The sequence below is a fragment of the Drosophila navojoa genome, chromosome 2 (genome assembly GCF_054131105.1).
Source record: "Drosophila navojoa isolate 15081-1374.11 chromosome 2, UAZ_NAV_1.0, whole genome shotgun sequence".
In the NCBI taxonomy this organism is placed as follows: Eukaryota; Metazoa; Arthropoda; class Insecta; order Diptera; family Drosophilidae; genus Drosophila; species Drosophila navojoa.
The window spans coordinates 3,718,130-3,737,831 of NC_142890.1; the positions used below are offsets into that span (position 1 = coordinate 3,718,130).

Below are 19,702 nucleotides of genomic sequence, written 5' to 3' on the forward strand. Positions count from 1 at the left end.
TTTAGCCACATTCTGTGTGGTTTGCCACAAAAATTGATTTTAAACGTCACGTTGCCAAAAGCCGTGTCAATGGGGCTTACCGAACCGCAGCTTAAACACAAAAAGCTGCTGCAAAAAAGCGGGAAAAAAGCCTAGCACGAGCGAGATTAAGTCAGATATAAGACTAGGCCTTTCAGCCACACATGGGACATCAAATGGCAACTCATTATGCGGCTTTTGCGGGGCTAAAAACAAAGAGAGGACGCCACACAGCATAGCGCCAGCAAATCAAAGCGAATGTCCATCACCATTATGAGACTTTCAACAGCAGACTGGCAACATGCTTGCAAAAACACACGCACACACACTGACACACACACATAGCTACACAGGGCAAAGTGTCAACGGTTGTCGCTTTGTTTGCCAGCTGCGGCTTTGGCCTGGACAGCGAATGGCTTTGAGCATTCAAACGAAACTCATTATATGGCATATAAGTACTTGTACGGCCATGCGCTTTCCCTTTTTCTTTTTCCAATCGAAAGCGCCTCTGAGATTTCCTTTTGAATACCCTGTGGACGGCAAACTCAAGTGAAGGAGGTTTGATTGGGCTATTCGCGTTTCTGCCTATGAGAGAGCAAAGAAAATGGGAATATAACTGATGTAAGGGTCAGGTATATATGAGTATGCCTATCATAGGCCACTATGTATAACATATATGTATAACATACGTATACAGAGGTATCCGGCTATAGCGACTCTGCTTATAGCGTTTGCATGGCTATTGCGGTTCCTTGAGCGTCGTTATAGCTGGAATCTCCTATAGATATAGCGCATATAGTAGATTTTATAGTAAAAAATAAATAAATATTTATATGAAAGTTCTATAAAAATTGTTTGGCAAATGTGCAATTTATATACATATTTATTTATAGAAAAATTATAAAAAAAAAAAAATAATAGTAAATAATGTTTAAAAAAATAGTTAAGCTATATGATATTAAAAAAAAAAATATAAATAAAAATAAATACTTAAAAATTATCAATTATTTATTTATTTACTTAAAAATAAAGAAAAAATTTGTATAAATAAATTTAAAAAAAAAAGTTGTATCCAAAACTTTAGTTGGTGCTCTAAGCAGCATAGAAACCCTCGACGCTCACTCTTCTCAACTACCATAAAATACATATTTAAACTCAAGTTTTTTTTACCTGAATTCGCACAACAGAATATGCTTGCGTCCAGCACTCTCGGCTTTACACCGGCAGCAATTATAATATAAATTTTGCATGCGCTCACATTTACTTTTATCAGACTTCTGGCTTTGATGTTCAATAAAAAGACGACGGCCAAAAGCTGGGCAAAGTATTACGAAATAAGTGCATTAAAACATGACCCAAAGGTAAATGGAAGTTAAATTTATTTGCTTTCTCGGCTCGAACTTTGAATGCAATTTAATTTGGCCAGCTTGAAGAGTTTTTAATTGGATTCGGGCCACTTAAAATGCATGTACTACAGAAATTTGCATATGTATAGCAGGGGAGCTTATTCACAGCGCCCATTTCGGCGCCACATTCAATTTAATGAGCCATTAAGCAGTTGCGCCTTGACTTGGTCACTTTGGCTTGTTGAGCTTTTGCTTGCTTTTTTTTCGCCTTTTGTTTATTTTTTGTTAACTTGTTGTGTTAATTGAATTGGCCCGCAATGACAATGTGAAGCGTGTAGTAACAGCCTTTTGTTGGGCCATGGACCAGCCGTTAAGTGTACGTGTGTGTGTATGTGTGTGTGTACTTCAAGTGCTCGGGCCAAAAGTGCTTGTTACGCATACGCCCCGTGTGCCAAACAAAAATTTATGCATGCGGCACACAAAAAGCCGCTTTGAAGAGCTTTCGTGATTTTGGTTTTGTATCACGCACGCACGCACGCACAAACACATACAAAAGCCACGCCCTCTTTTGTGTGTGTGCGTGTGTATTTTGGCCAATGTTTGCTGCAGCGCCAACAGCGTTAACAACTTTTTGCGCTTGTCGTAAACATTTCATTCAGTTTGCCAGTTGCCAGCGACAGTTTGAGCAAAAGTAGTTTGACCTTTGGGAATTCGCTTGGGTTGCCATCGAAACAAACAGACAACATGCTAAACATTTTCTATCTATTTTCGCAACTCTCTTCTATTTTTAGTTTTCCACTATGATTTGATTGTGCTGCCGTTTCCGTTGCCAGTTGTCAGGTTTGATTTGCAGTGCTGCACAATTCACTAAAAAACTTTTGCGGAGCGCATCAAAAATGTTGCACAAATCAGAGCCAAAAGTGCCAGGGGGCAGACAGCCAGAGGCTGAGCAGAATGTCATGTAAAAGCTAGCTTGAAGCAAGCTGTAAAAAAATTGGGATTTCAGACTGAAATAAATTAATTTCCAATTTAAGTAAAATTTTTATATATTTACAGTTAATTAAAGCTAATCAAAACAGCAAAGATTTGGTTTAATAAATTAAACAAAATTTTAATTGAGAAAATTAATAAAAAATCATTCAAAATCTTCATGTCAATTGAGAACGACGCAACTTTAAGTTGTATCATGGAAGTTAAGTAAATCGAGAATCAATCAAATTGTTTGTTAAAGTTCCTGTTGGTATTGAACTCCATAAATATTTAAGGCGTGTAAAACTGGGTTTTCCCATTGCAGAGCTACATACTACGTAAAAGATTAAAGATTTCATTGCTTATAAACTTTAAGTTGATTATTTGCTTAATATTAAGAAACCGAATATCAATCCATGCGCTTGTCAAACTTCTTGTCAATATTTACCAAGAGTTAACAAGTAAATTCGCGCATTTAAAGACCCAAGAGTAGTTCCTTAAAGATTTCATTGCCTGTCAAGCTCCCAGCTGAAAATGTATTTCATCTTCAATAAATCGAAAATCAATCAAAGTGTTTGTCAAAGCTCTTGTCATGGAGCTCAATCAATATTTGCTAAGAGCTAGGAAGCAAGTTCTTTCATCGCAGAGCCTAATGCTGATAGATACAAGTTTTAATTGCTAGCCAGCTTTCAGTGGCTTGTCAATTGTTGTCCATAGTCAGTCTGTGATTTTTCGCTTTTGAAAAAGTCGCATTGTCTGCTTTTCTTCTTTATTAACCTGCGAGTGTTGTGCAACACTTTTCTGCTTCATAAATATTTGAGCATAATTGTGCTTGAGGCAACTCAACGCCACAGAGCATAACAAAACATAACGCAACAAAGCAACTGCTAAACAACCAAAGGCTTCAGCACCAGCAACCGCAATAATATTCACAGCCACAACAACAACAACAACTATAACAACAGCGAACCTCAATATGGTATAAAAGGATTTTCTTGTCAAAGCCTATGCCAAAAGCAAGTCAAAGCTCGGCGACAATACAGAGACACATATACACTTGAATGTACGAGCGCACACGCACACAGATATACATATACATATACATTTACGTGCTGAAGACGTCGACAGACTGGCGCATTGAGCATACGCAGCGTGTGCCCAAATTTATTTGCCAGCTTTAATAAAATTATTTTGTGCCGGTTTGCAAGGGAAAAAATAATAAAAATAAAAAACTGTTGCAGTTAAAGCTGCACGTTATACAATTTTCATGATAAACACATTTGGCAAGAGTTATGCAACAGGTGAGAGACATAAAACAACAGAAGAGAAGTAGATCGATATTTTGGTAGATCTTGAAACTCAAAGACGTTGAATGGAAAGTAAATAGAGAGATAAAGAATAGCTTTTATGAGTACATATAGTACGAGTTATGCAGTCATAGATGCACCATTGTCGTTGATTAATTAAACATATTATAATTAACTTGAATAAGCTGTTTATACAACAACAAGGCTCTCTGCATTTGTTCCAGTTCTCAGCTCAACAGGCAACTGGCCTGCTTTAACAATCGGATGTTGCCTGGACGTCGGCAAACTTTACAGCTGCAAACTGTCACAAGTTGTCAGAGCAGCAAACAGTATGCAACAAGCATGTGGCCAGGACACACACACGGCACCCACAAATACACACATGTGTGGCATGATTATAAGCCGTTCGGCTCAGTTGCTGCCAGCATAAACCGTAAGTAACCAGACACCTGCATGCGTAACGCTCTCTCCCACTTCCTTCCCCCTTCCTCCCATCACCCCTCACCCACGCACTGCCTTTCCCAGTACCTCCCTCTCGCTGTTTCTGTCTTTTCCACACGGTGCGCTGTAATCCGTTAGCTGCATTTATCAAAGCAACGTTACGCCACGCAATTAATGGAAAATGTGGCAAAAGCAGCAGTGGCATCTGGGCTTCCGCTTGTATGCAACTGCGGTCGCCTGTCAACTCTAATTACCCGTTTAACTAGTTCAATTTGCCTTTGGGCGAAAGAGACGGACAGAGAGAGAGGAAGAGAGAGAGGAAAAGGGAGCAGGGCAATCTCTGCTGTCTAAAATCAATTTGTGAATTGCAAACTGAAATTTTCAGGTGCCGCCATCCATGGCATATGCCACATTTCGGTGAAACATGATTACACCTCAACAGTTTTCAAATAGACTCACATTAGCTGGCGCGAGCTGCATAAAACGGGAGAAAATGAACGTAGTATTTGAATAATATTTTGTTAGAAATGGATTTGAAGTAAAGTTAAATCAAGATATTCGCCCCACAATTTACTTGAAAATCATAATTAAAAAAAAATAAATTTATCAATAAATAAAAATAAAAACACAGAAAATACTCAACAGCCAAGAATTATAAACAAAAGAAAACCTCTGTTAAAAAAATAAATGCGAATAAAAAGCATAAAAATGGTTGCATAAAAAAAAAATAAAATAAAAAATACAAAAATAATAATAATTTCCATTTATATATTATTCACAATAATATGAATAAAATATGTAAATTGAGTGCTGTTTGACAGGTTACATCACGCGCTCATCTCTGCCGCAAACAGATGACAATAAATTGCAGATTTGCGGCACGACTGAATGGCGCTCATCAAGGCGGAGAGGGGGAACCAGTTGCTTCTCATTACGTGTTTAACAGCTCATTATTGGCTCAGCTAGCACGTTTCGATCTGGATATGGAAATCGATGTATTGTCGGGCAGCTGCTGGCCATTTATTTGCAGTGGCGCCAGCTGTTGGAATACTTTTAGAGCGAAAGCGTTGTCATTAATCACACACACGCACACACACGCACACGCACACACACTCTGGCACAGCTTCAAGTGTCAGTCATTGTTGTTGCTGGAAGATAACTGTCATAAACTTTAATTATATTTTCATCATGAGAATGGCGACAACGACAGTACGCTGTTGATGCGGATGTTGCATGGCGCGCAAACGCTTCTTCCGCTGCTTTTCCTTTACAGTTGACTACGACATAGAGACAGACAGACAGAGAGACAGACAAACAGTCAGCACGTGCCACAGGCGTTGCTTGCAAACTTTTGAAAATAAAATTTGGTATAAAATAGAATGGAATTTACCGAAAAAGAAGAAAAGAAGAAAAAACCGAATAGAGTATAGTCCAATTTCTTTTGCTGCTTCAGCATTCACTTTGGCCAGCTGAATTATTATATCGGCGCACTGCACTGACAGCCCAGCCAACTAGTTGCACGCCAATAAAATTGGCATTCAATTTCAATTGTTGCCGCCATTGGCGTGTAAATGACAGTTCCAGTTATCCCTTACAGGTTTCTCTGTCTCTTTTTGTTTGCCTTTGATTTTCCTTTACTTCTTTTTAAATTAAAAATCGAAAAAAATCATTTAATCCAACACAGTCAGTGCCAAAGTCAATTAAGGCAAACAAATATATATATATACATATATAGGAAAAGGTTGGAGAAGAATGTTCTAGGCAAATGTATTTAGCTTTCGTATACCCTGTAGAGTGGTCAAAGCAGCCAGCAGCTTGTTATATGCGATGTACATAAAAAGTTTCGCCAAAGAAAAATAAAAGAAAAGTTTCAAGATTTAAAGCAAACGAAGCTAGAATGTCAGTCGGAAGCTACTGACTGCATAATGCTCTATCATGAAAAAATCATCATCAAAAATCAAAAATCTATCATCAAAAAAAATTAAAATATTCTTTGTAAATGTCAAGAGACAGACTTTGATTATGTAAAATTATTATTCAATGTTTATATGTGTATATGTATAAATGTATTAGATATCATGGACAAATATAAAAAAATTAAATAAAATAAAATTAGTCTCCAGGGAAAAGGTACGTTTTTTTTTTTCCCCTTAGTTTATATATAAATCATTGTCGGCTAAATAATCAATAGTATCAAAAATAACTCAATGAGTTTTTTGGCTATAAATTTGTTGAAGAGAGACTTGTCTTGATCTGTCATATACCCAAAAGCCGTGAATATTTCTACGTTATATTGTTTATCTCGGATCTATACGATTACAGTGAATACTTAGATTTTCAGGTCTCTAGGACCTTCAATAAACACTATTCTTATGTCAAGCGTCATATAGTCTTTTCTGTGTTTCAGTAGATCTAGTGTGGGCATCGAAAAAAAAAATTACATTTACACAGACCTACGGAATCCGTATTACGGACAGACGAACGAAACCATTTGCCTCCGAACCAACTGTCCGTTTATTGTGATCTTTATTTTCATACGGACAGACGGACGTATAGTTTTGTTAGATGATTCGTTTCTTAGAACAGGCAAACGTACATCCACACGAATATCTTCCGGCGTATACATTTCTCTTTCGATCGTTTGTTCTTCCATTTGCCCTGAAAAACCTAGACCTAGCATGGCGAACCAATATACTCATTTTAGAGCCATAGAAAAGTTTAAAAACAAATAACCCTTTGCTGCAAGCACCCTCTGTTGCGCATACCCATTGCCATATGCCAACTTTGTTATTTTAAATAATAGGGTATGAAAGCCAATTGAATGTGTATAAAGGACTCACATTTGGCCATTTTTATACAATTTTTATGCTTCCATTTTTTTTTTTTTTATTTAAATATGGATATATACTGAAGGACACACGCACACAGACACACATTTATTTATTTACCCATAAGCCATGGGCTGGCATTGATTGCCATTTAAGTGAGTTAATAAAGTTATTGATGGAATATGTTGGCCCGATATGCGTGTAACGAGCCTAACGACGTTTTAACTGAAATTCAATTGAAATGTGAAACAAAAGCGCTGCCTTTCAGCTTATATAATTGCCTCATTAGCATTAACAACAAGTGCTCCGGCAGACGGGTCGTATGAAGTATATATATCAAAATTCAAAGAAGCATGGGTCCGGAAGCCAACAATGTGGCCATTTCAATGTCAATGCAACGCAAGAGGTACGTGGATTAAGGCTTATGGCTCAAGTGTCAAATCAACAAAATCCAATTAACAATCAAGTGCGACAAATAATAGCCAAGATTGGGGTCAGAGGGCGAATTTGTTGATTGACTTTTGAAATTCATTTACAACATTCTATTGGTGTTCAATGCGTTGCCAACACACGCACACACACAAACACACACTCAGACAGCATCCAGCTGGCACAGCAACAGGCGACATGGCCGAAGGATGTTGCACACAACTTGAAGTCTATGTGTGCTTGTGTGTGTGTGTGTGTGTGTGTGGGTGCATGTGTATGCGTGTAGCTAAAGCGCAGGTTAATTGCTTTGGAAATTACACACACAGCGCAACATATGGCAATCGACTGGTTGGTTGGCCTGGCTCGGTTGGCCTGGCTCGGCTGGCTTGACTGGTTGACTGCCATACACAACGCTAATCGATTTATATGGCAATTTCGAGTGCGTTTGTTGGCGGATGGCATCGTGGGAGCCCAGCCAGCCAAGAATGAGTTGGATGTGTTGACTAGCTGCCGTTAGGTTAACGCGTTTAGCTAGTTAAGATGCTTCAGCTGTAACCTGCTTATGATTTAATTAACTGTTCGCCGATCGTTGCAAATTAAAATGCATTTCTATAGAATAACTTGCAAGGTATTAACAATTACTTGCTGAAACTAATTATCATTCATTTAATTGTTACAGATTTAACCCAGATTAGGAGTGAAAATTTAATCAATCCAAGCAAATATTATCAGAATAAAGGCCTAAAAAGTAAAGCTCGTATAGAAATATTCTGTGAATAGCTTCAATATTAAAATGCGATATATATCGATGTATATAGCGATGTTTAGCCTCGTCATAAACAGACGAAAATATTTACATCTGTTGTACAAAGTATTAGTAGTACTATTGGACACAAAAATCTTAATGATAAACTCAATATTTTTTGAAAGGAATCTAAAACGAATATCAAGAATAATGCATATCGTTATTGATTTAGATGTCCATATTACGGTACTTGCTCTAATTATTTCAGATCCAACACTTAGAGCTCAGTTAACCGCACCGTTGTATCAATTATCTCTACAAACTTGGAAGTTTTCTTCGCGGTCAATTTAAGTGCATTTCACAGCTTTCATAGCCTCGAGTAGCGCTGAAAGAATATTTATATATCTATATTTATGTGTCACATCTTTTGCACATTTTTTCTACTATTAAAATGACAACAAGTCTCGTAAAAACCAGGGCAATTTTCCAACTAACTGTGACGGCTGTTAGGCAATATTTGCGGGGATCGTTCGGCTCAAATGATAACTGTCAGACGCTAAAAATGACAATAGGTTTAGTGCTGTGTTGGCGATGTTTGTTGATGCGTCGTTAAACTTTTCAGCCGCACGCCTAGCACGACGCATAAAGCCCAATGGGGCACATATCGATGCCTGGTGGTGGTGTGACGGTGTGGGCCACACACACATACACACACGTATGTATGTATGTGTGTGTACGCAATGGCTGAAATTGAATTATAGCTCCCATACACACACAAACACACGCAATCACATGCAAACGCACGCATACACACACACACACACACACAGAGACACACATTCACACTTACACAATGGTGTAGCTGAAGCCTGACATATCGAGCGAGACGTAATGAAATATCTGACTCTCTGACTGCATAACGCCTGTGACGCCGACGCTGGCGTCGTAACGGTAACTGAAATAGAAAATGGCGCAGGGCATAGGGGCAGGCAACATGGATGCTATGCAAACAGCAGCAGCAGCGGCAGCAACAGCAGCAGCAACAGCTACCAAGCCACATTGTTAGACTCTTTCATTTCCAGCTTGGTATTTATGTATCTGCCGCCGCAGCCGTAGCCGTAGCCGTAGCCGTAACTGTTACTGTAAAATATGGCTACGGCCGCAGAAAAATAACAGCAAATAAAATCAACAAAGGAAAACAGAGCTATGACTGATGTCTAACGAATATTGAATGCCCTTGCAGGCAAGACAAAGTAGTTGGAACTTTGTATATAAGAGTAGCATAGATAAATGTTTGAATATTAAATATATTAGCTTACTTTAAAAAATAAAACAGAAGGCCTAAGTCCACTTATTTCAGTCCCAGATTCATATTCTAATACGCCTTTTAAAATAATTACAAAAATATAAATATATATTCAATATATCAAATTCGAGTCAGATATACCTGATCACCCACCATAGACCATGAGCCTTGGGGCTCAATCACTTTGAGTAGCCATTTAAAAATACGAATTTCAATTAATAAATTCAAGCTGAGAGTAAGCAAAATTGTAATTAAACTGCTTATATTCAAATTTGAAAATAAAAGGCAAACCCAGGCATAAAGGTAAGCCCGCTCTTATGAATGTAGAAAGCCTGTTTTGTTCACTCCACTTGTTACGCATTTCGTTACGAATTTAGAATGCTCTCGCTTTGAGCAGCTGGGAAAGTTTAAGGCTGGCAACGACACTGCAGGAGGCAACAACCTCGGCAGGAATCTGACTTGGCCTGATGCTGGCCTACTGCGGATACCGGCACCAGCTCCGGTATCCTCAACCTCGTTCTCCCGCTCATCATCAGCCACAGCCTAAGCATTGGCATTGGTATCGGCAACAGTAACGGCAACGGCGGTGGCATCGGCGACATCGGCTTCGTTTTATTCCATTGTTTCATTTCATTTTATTGTCATATGTCATACAATGGCGTTACATTTACATTTCCCATTAAACTTTTCGCTATCAGTTGCTACTGTTCTTGTTGTTGAGTAATAAATTTAAATGCTTTGTAAGCCCATATTCATGAATAATATTCACACATACTCCTACATCTGCCTCTGCGTGCAATGGGCATATAAATATTTTCCCAAATAAGTGTTTGTGGCAAATGTTATTTTATTTCGATCAATGTGAATAGTCAACGTATCAATAAAATAGAGCTTTGAGTACTAAAGGGGGGATTTTTTATAGGATATGTGGAATGTTTTTGACGATACTATTATATAAAATATAATTTTAAATATTCTTTTTCTCAAGTCGTATACGTAAAATTGAATATTTAAAGTCACATCATAGCCAGACTTAAGTGAGTGACACACACACACACACACACATACCTACATACATGTGTGTAGGTAAATAAGTTCTTGCGCTTGTGAGCGGCCCGCAAAAGTATGCAGCAAAAAAACAGCCAAAATCACTCAAAACAATTTCGAAACGAAAAAAAAAATGAAAGAAAGAAGAAGCAAATGAAATTGCAAACAGTAAACGGAATATTGATTCAAGCTTGCACACGAGCATTCCTCACTTGCACACACACACACACAGGCACACACATCTGCACACATACCAGGTTGTCAGGTCGCTCTTCGCAGATGCAACAATTTGTCATTGAAATGCAAGCGCATGAAAAACTAAAAACCAACCGAAAAAAGCAAATATAAAACGAAAAAGTAAAAGAAAAGAAAAAAAAAGCTAAGCAGCTGCCGACACCGACACCAAGAACGAGCCGAGCCACAATGTTGATGTATTTGTTGTTGTTATTGCTGCTGCTGCTGCTGCACGAAGAACACGCGACCGAAGAAGGACACGAACGAAGGCCGAACGAACTCTATACCGTTTACGATAAACGCACGACCAACAGTTGCTCGCTGTGGCTGGCTAATGGCTGATAGCTGGCGTTTGTTTGGCGGGCCAGGCCAGGCCAGGCCAGGGCACAGTCCACATTCGTCCGTTGGGCTGCACAGACGCGTTGCACGGCTAAGTCGACAGGTGTTTAAAGTGTCGTGTAACGGTTAACTGCGATTTGAACCAATCAAGTAGACACAGTGTGACAAGTGCGACAGGTAAAAGGTTTGAAGTGCAGTCAGCCGCTCGAACGTCCCTCAATTGGCAACTGACGGAGTTGGCCCACCTTATTGTTGTTGATGGCCGTAGCGCCTGCGTCAACGGCAACTGTTGCTGCAGTTGCTCAATTTATGCATGTAAGTCCAAGCACCCACACGAGCGCACACACACACACACTGGTCTATAAATATATGTATATAAATATAAATAAATAACAAGAGACGGTCAAAACAAAGCTGAGATTGCCTCATCAATCCTGGCATGAAATTAGATCAATCAAACAGGATGTTCTAGGATATGTGTAGTGTTATCGATTTGGAGCACACACTCAACACACTCACACACGTATACACACACACACGCACACACACACACTCATTAGACACTCAGCTAGACAGGTGCCAGGTTAAGGTACATACATCTGCCTAGAAAAGTTTTCTAAAAATATGCGAGCACACGGGCAAATAGCGAACAGCCTCCTATATCGCTGGCTGTGGGATTAAAGCCTCTGCTTGGCATGCATGTGCGAAGTGAATTGCGGCAATCTAAAATTGAATTTTAAACTAACGGCTTATAAATAAATCACATACATGCTAAGCCGAAACGATTCGCAAACAGATTGACCCGATTACCACAAACTCTCTTTGCCACTCCCCCCTCTGCTGCACATCTGCGATAAGCTTGAATTCATAAGCACACAACACGTTGTTAATTTTTATTCAAATGGAAATTTAAATAGTGATTTCGATTCGATTTAGAATTCATGAGAAAAAATAATGTGGCGTTTCTACATCGACCACATCTGAAAAAGGAATTTTTAAAAACGTTGAAGATATTTAAAAGTCATTTCATATTGTTTGAAAGAGTAAGGAAGATTTGTTTCTAAAATTAAATTTTTAAAAGCTAAAACAAGTCAACAAAAAAATAACAATAATAATAATAATAAAAAAATATATATACATTAGTACAATAAACTAAAACAAAAATATATTTAATAAATAAAAGTAAATAAAAGCCAAATAAATGAAATATACATTTTAGACTTTAATTTATTATTTATTATTTTTACTATTTTAAGTTAAAATATTATTAAAGTGTTTCCTTTACTTAATTATTTGAATTTTTTTTTAATCTAAAAAAAGTAATTTAAAAACATAAAGTCATAATATTTTGTGCATTAACTTTAAGATGAATTAATAAACAAAAAAAAAATATTTTGTGCATTAACTTTAAGATGAATTAATAAACAAAAAAATATTTTTTTTTTATTATTATAACCATATAACAATATAATAAAAATTTAGATAATATAAATATATTAATATTTTTACAAGAATTCGGGTTTCCAGAATCTCACTTCATAAGATTATTTATAATGTTCATACTTTATATTATAATATATCTTTCAATAATTGCATACGGAAAGAAATGATAAATGATTTTAATATTTAGTACTTAAGCTTAGTTAACATGGATGTAGCTTAACTATTTATGTTCCAAATCGAACTTTTAAGCAAAACTTTAAGCAATCCTCTTTATTGAACTAACGACAGCAGCCCATAATTCTTTCAAGATTAACTTATTCTAGTCACTCTTTCAAGCTCGCTTTAATAATTTGTGTAGCTGGGAAAATTCATTTAACATGTGCACACGTCTGTGGGCCAAGTTGTACAATATGTTGGCCACCTGGCCGGAGGCCAATGTTTTTTAAAGTGCTTGACCGCACTGAGCTTCACCTGCGTAACAACTGAAAAGCAATAAGCAGAGCTCCTCTTCCGCCAACAGAACCAAACCAAGCCGCCACACCCCAACCCCTGAGTCCAGCTCATTCGCTTTGTCAGTTAAGCTGTCTTTGAGGGGCCTGTCAACAGAGCTGGGCATCGGCCGGCCGGGGTGGGCTGGCCTGTGTCCTGCTGCGGGCCTCGCATGTTTCCGTCTGGCTAAATCGCCAACTATAGTGTATCCATGTCCATTGAACTGAATGTCACTCAGAAAATTCTTGGAAAGCGAATGAAATCGAAATGATTTCCGTGCAAAGAAATGTGTGCTTGAAGGCATGCCAAAAATCAATGTAAAGCATGCAAACGCTTCCTCTGCCTTGGCTAGCCGTAGGGCGGCATTTAATGCACACCAAATGCCGCCGGTGGGCGTGTCAACGCCCCCCACACTTAAATTACTACTTCACACACTTGTATAACGTGTAATATGAATAGGAGAGAAACAAAAAACAAAAAATACAAATAAAATGAACACGAAAAGCGCAAAAAGGAAATCCAACTGCGAACAGCTGACAGCGGGCAGGGACGACAGTGGCGGGCTGCGCAGGGCCGGACGACGTTAGAGGGCGACCAGCTAGTCATCGACATGGCCATAGTCATCATCTTGGGCCGCATTTTCAGCGTTTCGCTTAAGGAAATTTGTGAGAAAGAGCGCAGATGAATGCAGTCGACTGCCTAATGCTCGTTCGAGGCTCAAAGGCAGTCAAGCAAAAGGCGAGCTCAAATTGTAGAGCACGCTGAAAGGCGAACTAAAAGATTTCCGACCAACTCGGTATATACTTTAAAATATATATTTCTTGAAAATAGATGTACATTTCACCAAGCCAATATGCTTAGTTTACTTCTTGGGCGAGCAAATGTATAGAACAAGTAGTTTTTTTTTTTGGGGCAGGCGTGCCATGGCGCTTTACAGTCCCCAGCGGCCTGATTAAATTCGTAGGCCTCACAAAAAAACAAAAAAGAAACCGAACCAAAATGGCCAAAGAGAGACACTGGAACTGGGACAGGATGCGTTTAGTGCGGCGCGCAAATGACGAAATAAACGAAACTAATCCAAAAAGAAAGCCCAAAACGCGAGCGAAATATGCCAAAATATTTACACTGCCAACCGCAGTAGCCACCACGCCTCCACCCCCCTCCCCACGACGCCCCTTTAGGCTCCCTTGCGGCCGTGCATATAGAGAATGCGGCTAACCGGCTCGCTGTGATAAACATCTTTGCCAAGTAAGCAACAATTTCAGTGCCCCAAATTGGGGTTTTGGTCTTCATCATTTTGGTTGTTTTTGTTTTTCGATTTTTTTTTTGGCTCGGTAGGATAGCTGATTGGATGACGAGGCTTAAGCGCGTGCAGGCAAATATTTTTAATGATTTTTCCGTTCAGGCGTTCAGGCTTCGATCTGAGCGTTTTGTTTTTTACGCCCCAGTTAGTGCAAAACTAATTATATAGAATGCCAGAGCCAGCAACAGCAGCAGCAGCAGCAACAGCAGCAGCATCAGGGCCAGGGCCAGGGCCAACACCAGCGTAGATATGGTAACCGTAGCTTGGACAAGAATTTCCAATTATACGACAGCACAGAATGAGAGCGAGAAAGGGAGAGCATGATGTGCGAAAGAGAGGGAGAGGGAGCGAGCGTGCGAGGGACTTCACACTTCTGGGCGTTCGCCTTCAGTCCACGTCAATCAGCAGTTACATCGCTTGACAACCCATGCGTTATGTGTGAAATTTAATCAAATCACACAACAGCACAATATTTTTAACAAATCTGAAAAAGCCAACAGCTACTCGCCACAAGCTGGCATAGCTATACACTTACTTGAGCTATATATAACTATGGATATGGCATGCAAATGGAATATATAAATATATTTACATATATGTATATGTAAATATATAACAAATCATTAGAGTTCTGAATGAATTAAAGTTGGAATTGAGTTTGTATACTAGATCAACTAATGAAAATTTAATAAAATTCCAAATTTATCAAATTACTAATTTTTTATAAAAAAAAGAAGAAAATTTTTGCATAATGAAATTTTTTTTTTAATAATATTGGAATAATATTGGAATTGAGTTTGTATACTAGATCAACTAATAAAAATTTAATAAAATTCCAAATTTATCAAATTACTAATTTTTTATAAAAAAAAAGAAAATTTTTGCATAATGAAATTTTTTTTAATAATAATGCTGTTAGGAATTAAGAAATTATTCAAGAAAATTCCGAACTATATTCAAAAAAGTTCCAAAATAAATATTTAATATTTATTCCCATACCAAATGAAATTGATGGTTTTTATTATGCAAATATAATATTATAAATATTAACTAACTAAATAAATTTATTTAATAATCATCAGCTATACCCAAAAAACTAGTGCTATAAATATTTAATATTTATTTATTAATAAAAACCCTGAAAATTAGTTACATAAAGATTATTTAAGCCTATCTAAAAAGAGAGCCTTGGTATTTTTTATTGCTACTGGTAAATACCTATGATATATAAAATTCTGCTGACATAAAAAGTGTAATAATTATTTAGTAAAACACCTAAATAAAACTAAATAATTATTATAGTTTTTCTTTTTCTGTACCATAAATTTCGAATTTTATTTAATTTACATAAAATTTTCTAAAATTTTCTTTAATTCATTTCTAGTACACGTCGAACCAACTGCAATATATCATTGTTGCATTAATTTTTATCAATTTAAATCGAAGCAAAAAATAATACTTTTTTTTGTATTTTTTATCTACTAAGCGGTTCAGCATTTAAAAATAAATATACCGTAAATGATTTATGTAATTTTCATAATTATTTGATATCTCTATTTGGGTTTTGCCAACCAGCTTGGCAAACAGCTAATGGCTGCAGCAATGTGTAGAGCAAAGCGGGCAACACATGAGTCCATTTATTCGTTTTGCTTTTTTATCATTTCGTTGCTCTTTTTTCTCAGTCTGCGCTGCATGCAAATTTGTATCACGTTCGCGGACATTTTCACTGAATTGTGGCAGGCAGAAAGGCTAGTATGCTGCTCGCTGTTGATTATGTGCTGTTGTTGTTGCTGCTGCTGCTGCTGCTGCTGTGGCTGCTAATGCAAAATTATGGCTTTCAGCTGGAACACGCTGCTACATTTCCGTTTCCGCTTTTGCCGCTGTAGTTTTAATGCACAGCACGCGTTGCTATGTAGATGTGTGTGTGTGTGCATGTGTGTTTAGGTGTGCGTGCGCGCACGTGTGTTTTTGAATGAGTGAGCAACACGTTTCCTTTGACATTGATTCACTCGCGCGTCAGCTGTAAGGATAATGTTTATCCTATCGACTGAAAAATGTTCAAAGTCAGCGAAAAACTGGAAATGGGATTGGCCAGGAAGCCAGAAACGGAGCGTAATAGGAAAAGAACATGCACTTTAAGAAGCTAAAGAGCTGCGATTATGGCTGGCCAACTATCCGAGTCGGATTTTTCTACTCTCTCTCTCTCCTCTTAGCTGCACTTTAATTAAAGCTGAAAGCGAGGCAGCCCTTACCTGACCAGTCAAACCGCACATCCTTCACTTGGCCAGCCAATTAGGCCAACACAAGTGGGCAGAACGTGTGCTTCGGCCCACTTAACAGCTGCTGCTGGGCTAAGCCCTCGGTCAAGCGTTTCTCTCTCTCTCTCTGTCTCTTTCTCTCCCTATGTTTTAGCAATCCTTCTAGCCAGGCAATTACAAAATGCTGTCGACTCGTTGCCATGGCTAAGACGTGTGCCCCGTAACTGGCATAACTCACTTATTAGTTAAATACATAAAGGCGCGCCAATTTCAATGCAAATGCACTTTTAATTAAATTTGATAAAAAAAAAAACAGGGAAAAATAAATTGCTTAGAGCCCCAGCCCTGGCTAATAAAATGCAAATAAAATGCGCGCTAATTTAATTTCCGCTTAATTGTTAATTAAAGTGCAATAAAAAACACGCCAATCGAGGCAGAGAGAGGGCAGCTGTTGGAGATGAGGCAAGATTTCTCCCTCTCAGAGATTACAAATTTCGAGCCGTATAATTTGCTTATGAAATCCGCACAAAGTTTTGATGCCGAGCAATTTTAATTCACAAATTACAAACTCTAAGTGCAATTACAAACACGAGTGCGTGTGTTAAACATGCCGCATGCCGCATGCCACATGCCGCACGCTCACACTCTCCCGCATCGCGCCCATGTGGAAAGCAACAACAGAGTCCAGATTGGGTGTGCCACACCCACAACAGCACGCCCCAAACAGCATGCAAAGAGCATCGCAACGTCAGACACGGCTCGGACCACAGCATAGCCATCCATGTTCCTTTTCGGTTGCCCAGCCAAGCCGATTATCTTTTCATGCTACATTTGTATCTCGAAAAAAAAAAAAGAAAAGTCAAATGGCTCTAATCCAAATTTCACAAAAGGCGAACAAATTCTAAAATATGAGCCAAACGCATGTGTGTTTGGCAGCGTCTGCATGTGTGTATGTGTGTGTCTGTGTGTGTGTGTGTGTGTGTGTGTGTGTGTGTGTGTATGTATAGGCATGTCCTGTTTTTGTTGTGGGTCTTTCCAAAATATTGCAGCCTAAGCGCAATGGAAATAACTAAAAGCTGGATCAGATTTTGTCTCTTGTTTGTCGTTGTGAGTGTGTGTGTGTGTTAGTTACAAAAATTAATCTGAGCTGTTACATTTTGTCCTTTAAATACTCTAACAAAGTGTTGGGCCACATTTTGGCTTAGCTTGAAATATAAATTAACACTATTCAACACAGATCAAGATTTTCATGCCAACCAAACATAGTATAGCATGTGAAAATTGGCTTTTCAATTGAGCTTGAACTGGTTGTTCTGGATTTTTTTCCAAGACCTTTTTACTCTATGGCTTTCAGCCTCAACTGAAAGGCTTAAAGAGAATATGTAAAAATTTATCTTTTTTTTTGAGGTTATGCAAGTGCAAAAGAAATAACGTTTTTTCGAAAAATTCTTTCAGTTTGAGATTCAGACTTTAAAATTCGTAAGCATTCTATACGAAACATATCACATGGCTCGAATGCTAACATCTTTGTTATATATATAATATTATTAAAAATTGTGCTATAAGCAAAATCTTCATAGTACCTACTGCCAACCCTTCTGCACCCCGCTTCATTAACTTCCGCAGCCCTAAAAAAAAATATATTTACTTAGCTTTCTTAATAATTCAAAAAGAAATTATAATTTCTTTAAGGCCTGGTGAAAGTTTCAAATTACAATTAGAAAAGCGCATGCGAAATTCGTTGCTTGTTGCATCGTTTATTGTGTTGTTTATTCAAGCAAGCATCGCCGGTGCCCCCAACGTGCCTGTCGTTTGCGGCCGTTGCCAGCCAGCCGCATACACATATAAAGTTGAGTTTATCTCAAGAATGTAGATTGCCTGTAAAATATTTAATTACACACTGCGGTGCCGCCGCACAGAGACGCACAGAGAGTTGGGCGAGAGGCTGGTGAGCCTTGTCAAGCGACAGCAACAGCAACTGGCTAACCAGAAAGGACACAACACGCATACGCCATGTATGTATGTATGTGGATGGCTTAGATGCCTTGTGCTTGTTCACTTGGCAATTTGCAAGTGTTGGCAACTGTGGAGTGTGCTACACACAAGTGACACTTGTATGCATGTGACTGCGCCACTCTCCCCACCCCCCCCCCCCCTCTCTCTCTCTCTCTCTCTTTCTATCTCATCTGTATCTTTGTGTGTTTGTGCAATTTGCTGTTTATTTATTTGCCCTACAGACTTTCGACTAACCTGGCTGTCAGCTTTACAACCAAATAGTTAAGCACTTTTTGCATTTTTAATAAACTGTAGCAGCTCACTTTGCATATGAAATGTGTTTGTATGTATGTGTGTGTGGCAAAAGAATACGGTACAATGTTTTCAGCACATTCATTCATTAGCTGCCCGGCCACGTCGCAGTGCCAAAATGCTAATTATGTTTATTGAGCGCCCAACAGGGCAAACAACTCATAAGATAGCTAAAATATACAGTGAGAGTCACTCGAATAGGTAATTAAGAAGCGAAGAAAATTAAAATATATAAAAACTTTAAGGTGAAACTATGCTAACTAAAAGTAATTTGAAAGTGTAAGATGAGTATGCATATGTACAAGATAAGTATGCCTATATACTGCATTTATTACTTAGTATAGTAGAAGAAAGTTAGTATATAAGTAGAGGTTAAGTGTATGGGTATTACCTAGTATACATGTATAAGATATCCATACATACTACTTAGTATATGTATAATACTTATAATATAATAGGTACTATATATATATAAGATTGGTATAGTGTTATACATTTATAAGATATGTATAACACTATACCATATATACTATAAAATTTAATTTTTTAATTTTTATAATAATAATTTTAAATAAACTTTAAGCATACTAGTTAGGAAAAACCTGACGAAAATATTAATGACGAATGAAGAAACTAAAGACTTAAAAAATCTAAGAAAATATATAAAACTCTTATCACCCGAAATTTATACTTAGGTAAAAAAAGGTTTTAAAATAAATTCTGAGAATATTAGTTAAACTGAAATAAACTATAGAATATATTGATGACTAAAGAAAAAATTAAAGACTAAAAAGAACAAAACCATTATAGCCTTATTAAATAGCATTATTAGCAGTATATATTCATCATCTGCTTTTGAGAATAATTTTGAAAAAATCTAACTGAAATTTATT

General features: G+C 37.7%; 1 protein-coding gene across 2 annotated transcripts in view; it reads left to right on the plus strand.

The window, feature by feature from the left end:
- Window positions 1-11,031: 11,031 nt before the first annotated feature.
- The window catches only part of mAChR-B (muscarinic acetylcholine receptor), a 37,346-nt gene continuing 28,675 nt past the window's right edge, over window positions 11,032-19,702 (plus strand). For both annotated transcript variants that reach the window (XM_018098096.3, XM_089265007.1), the window contains exon 1: window positions 11,032-11,324. The gene's annotated coding sequence lies outside the window, so the exon portion shown is untranslated. The remainder of the gene's footprint in view (window positions 11,325-19,702) is intronic.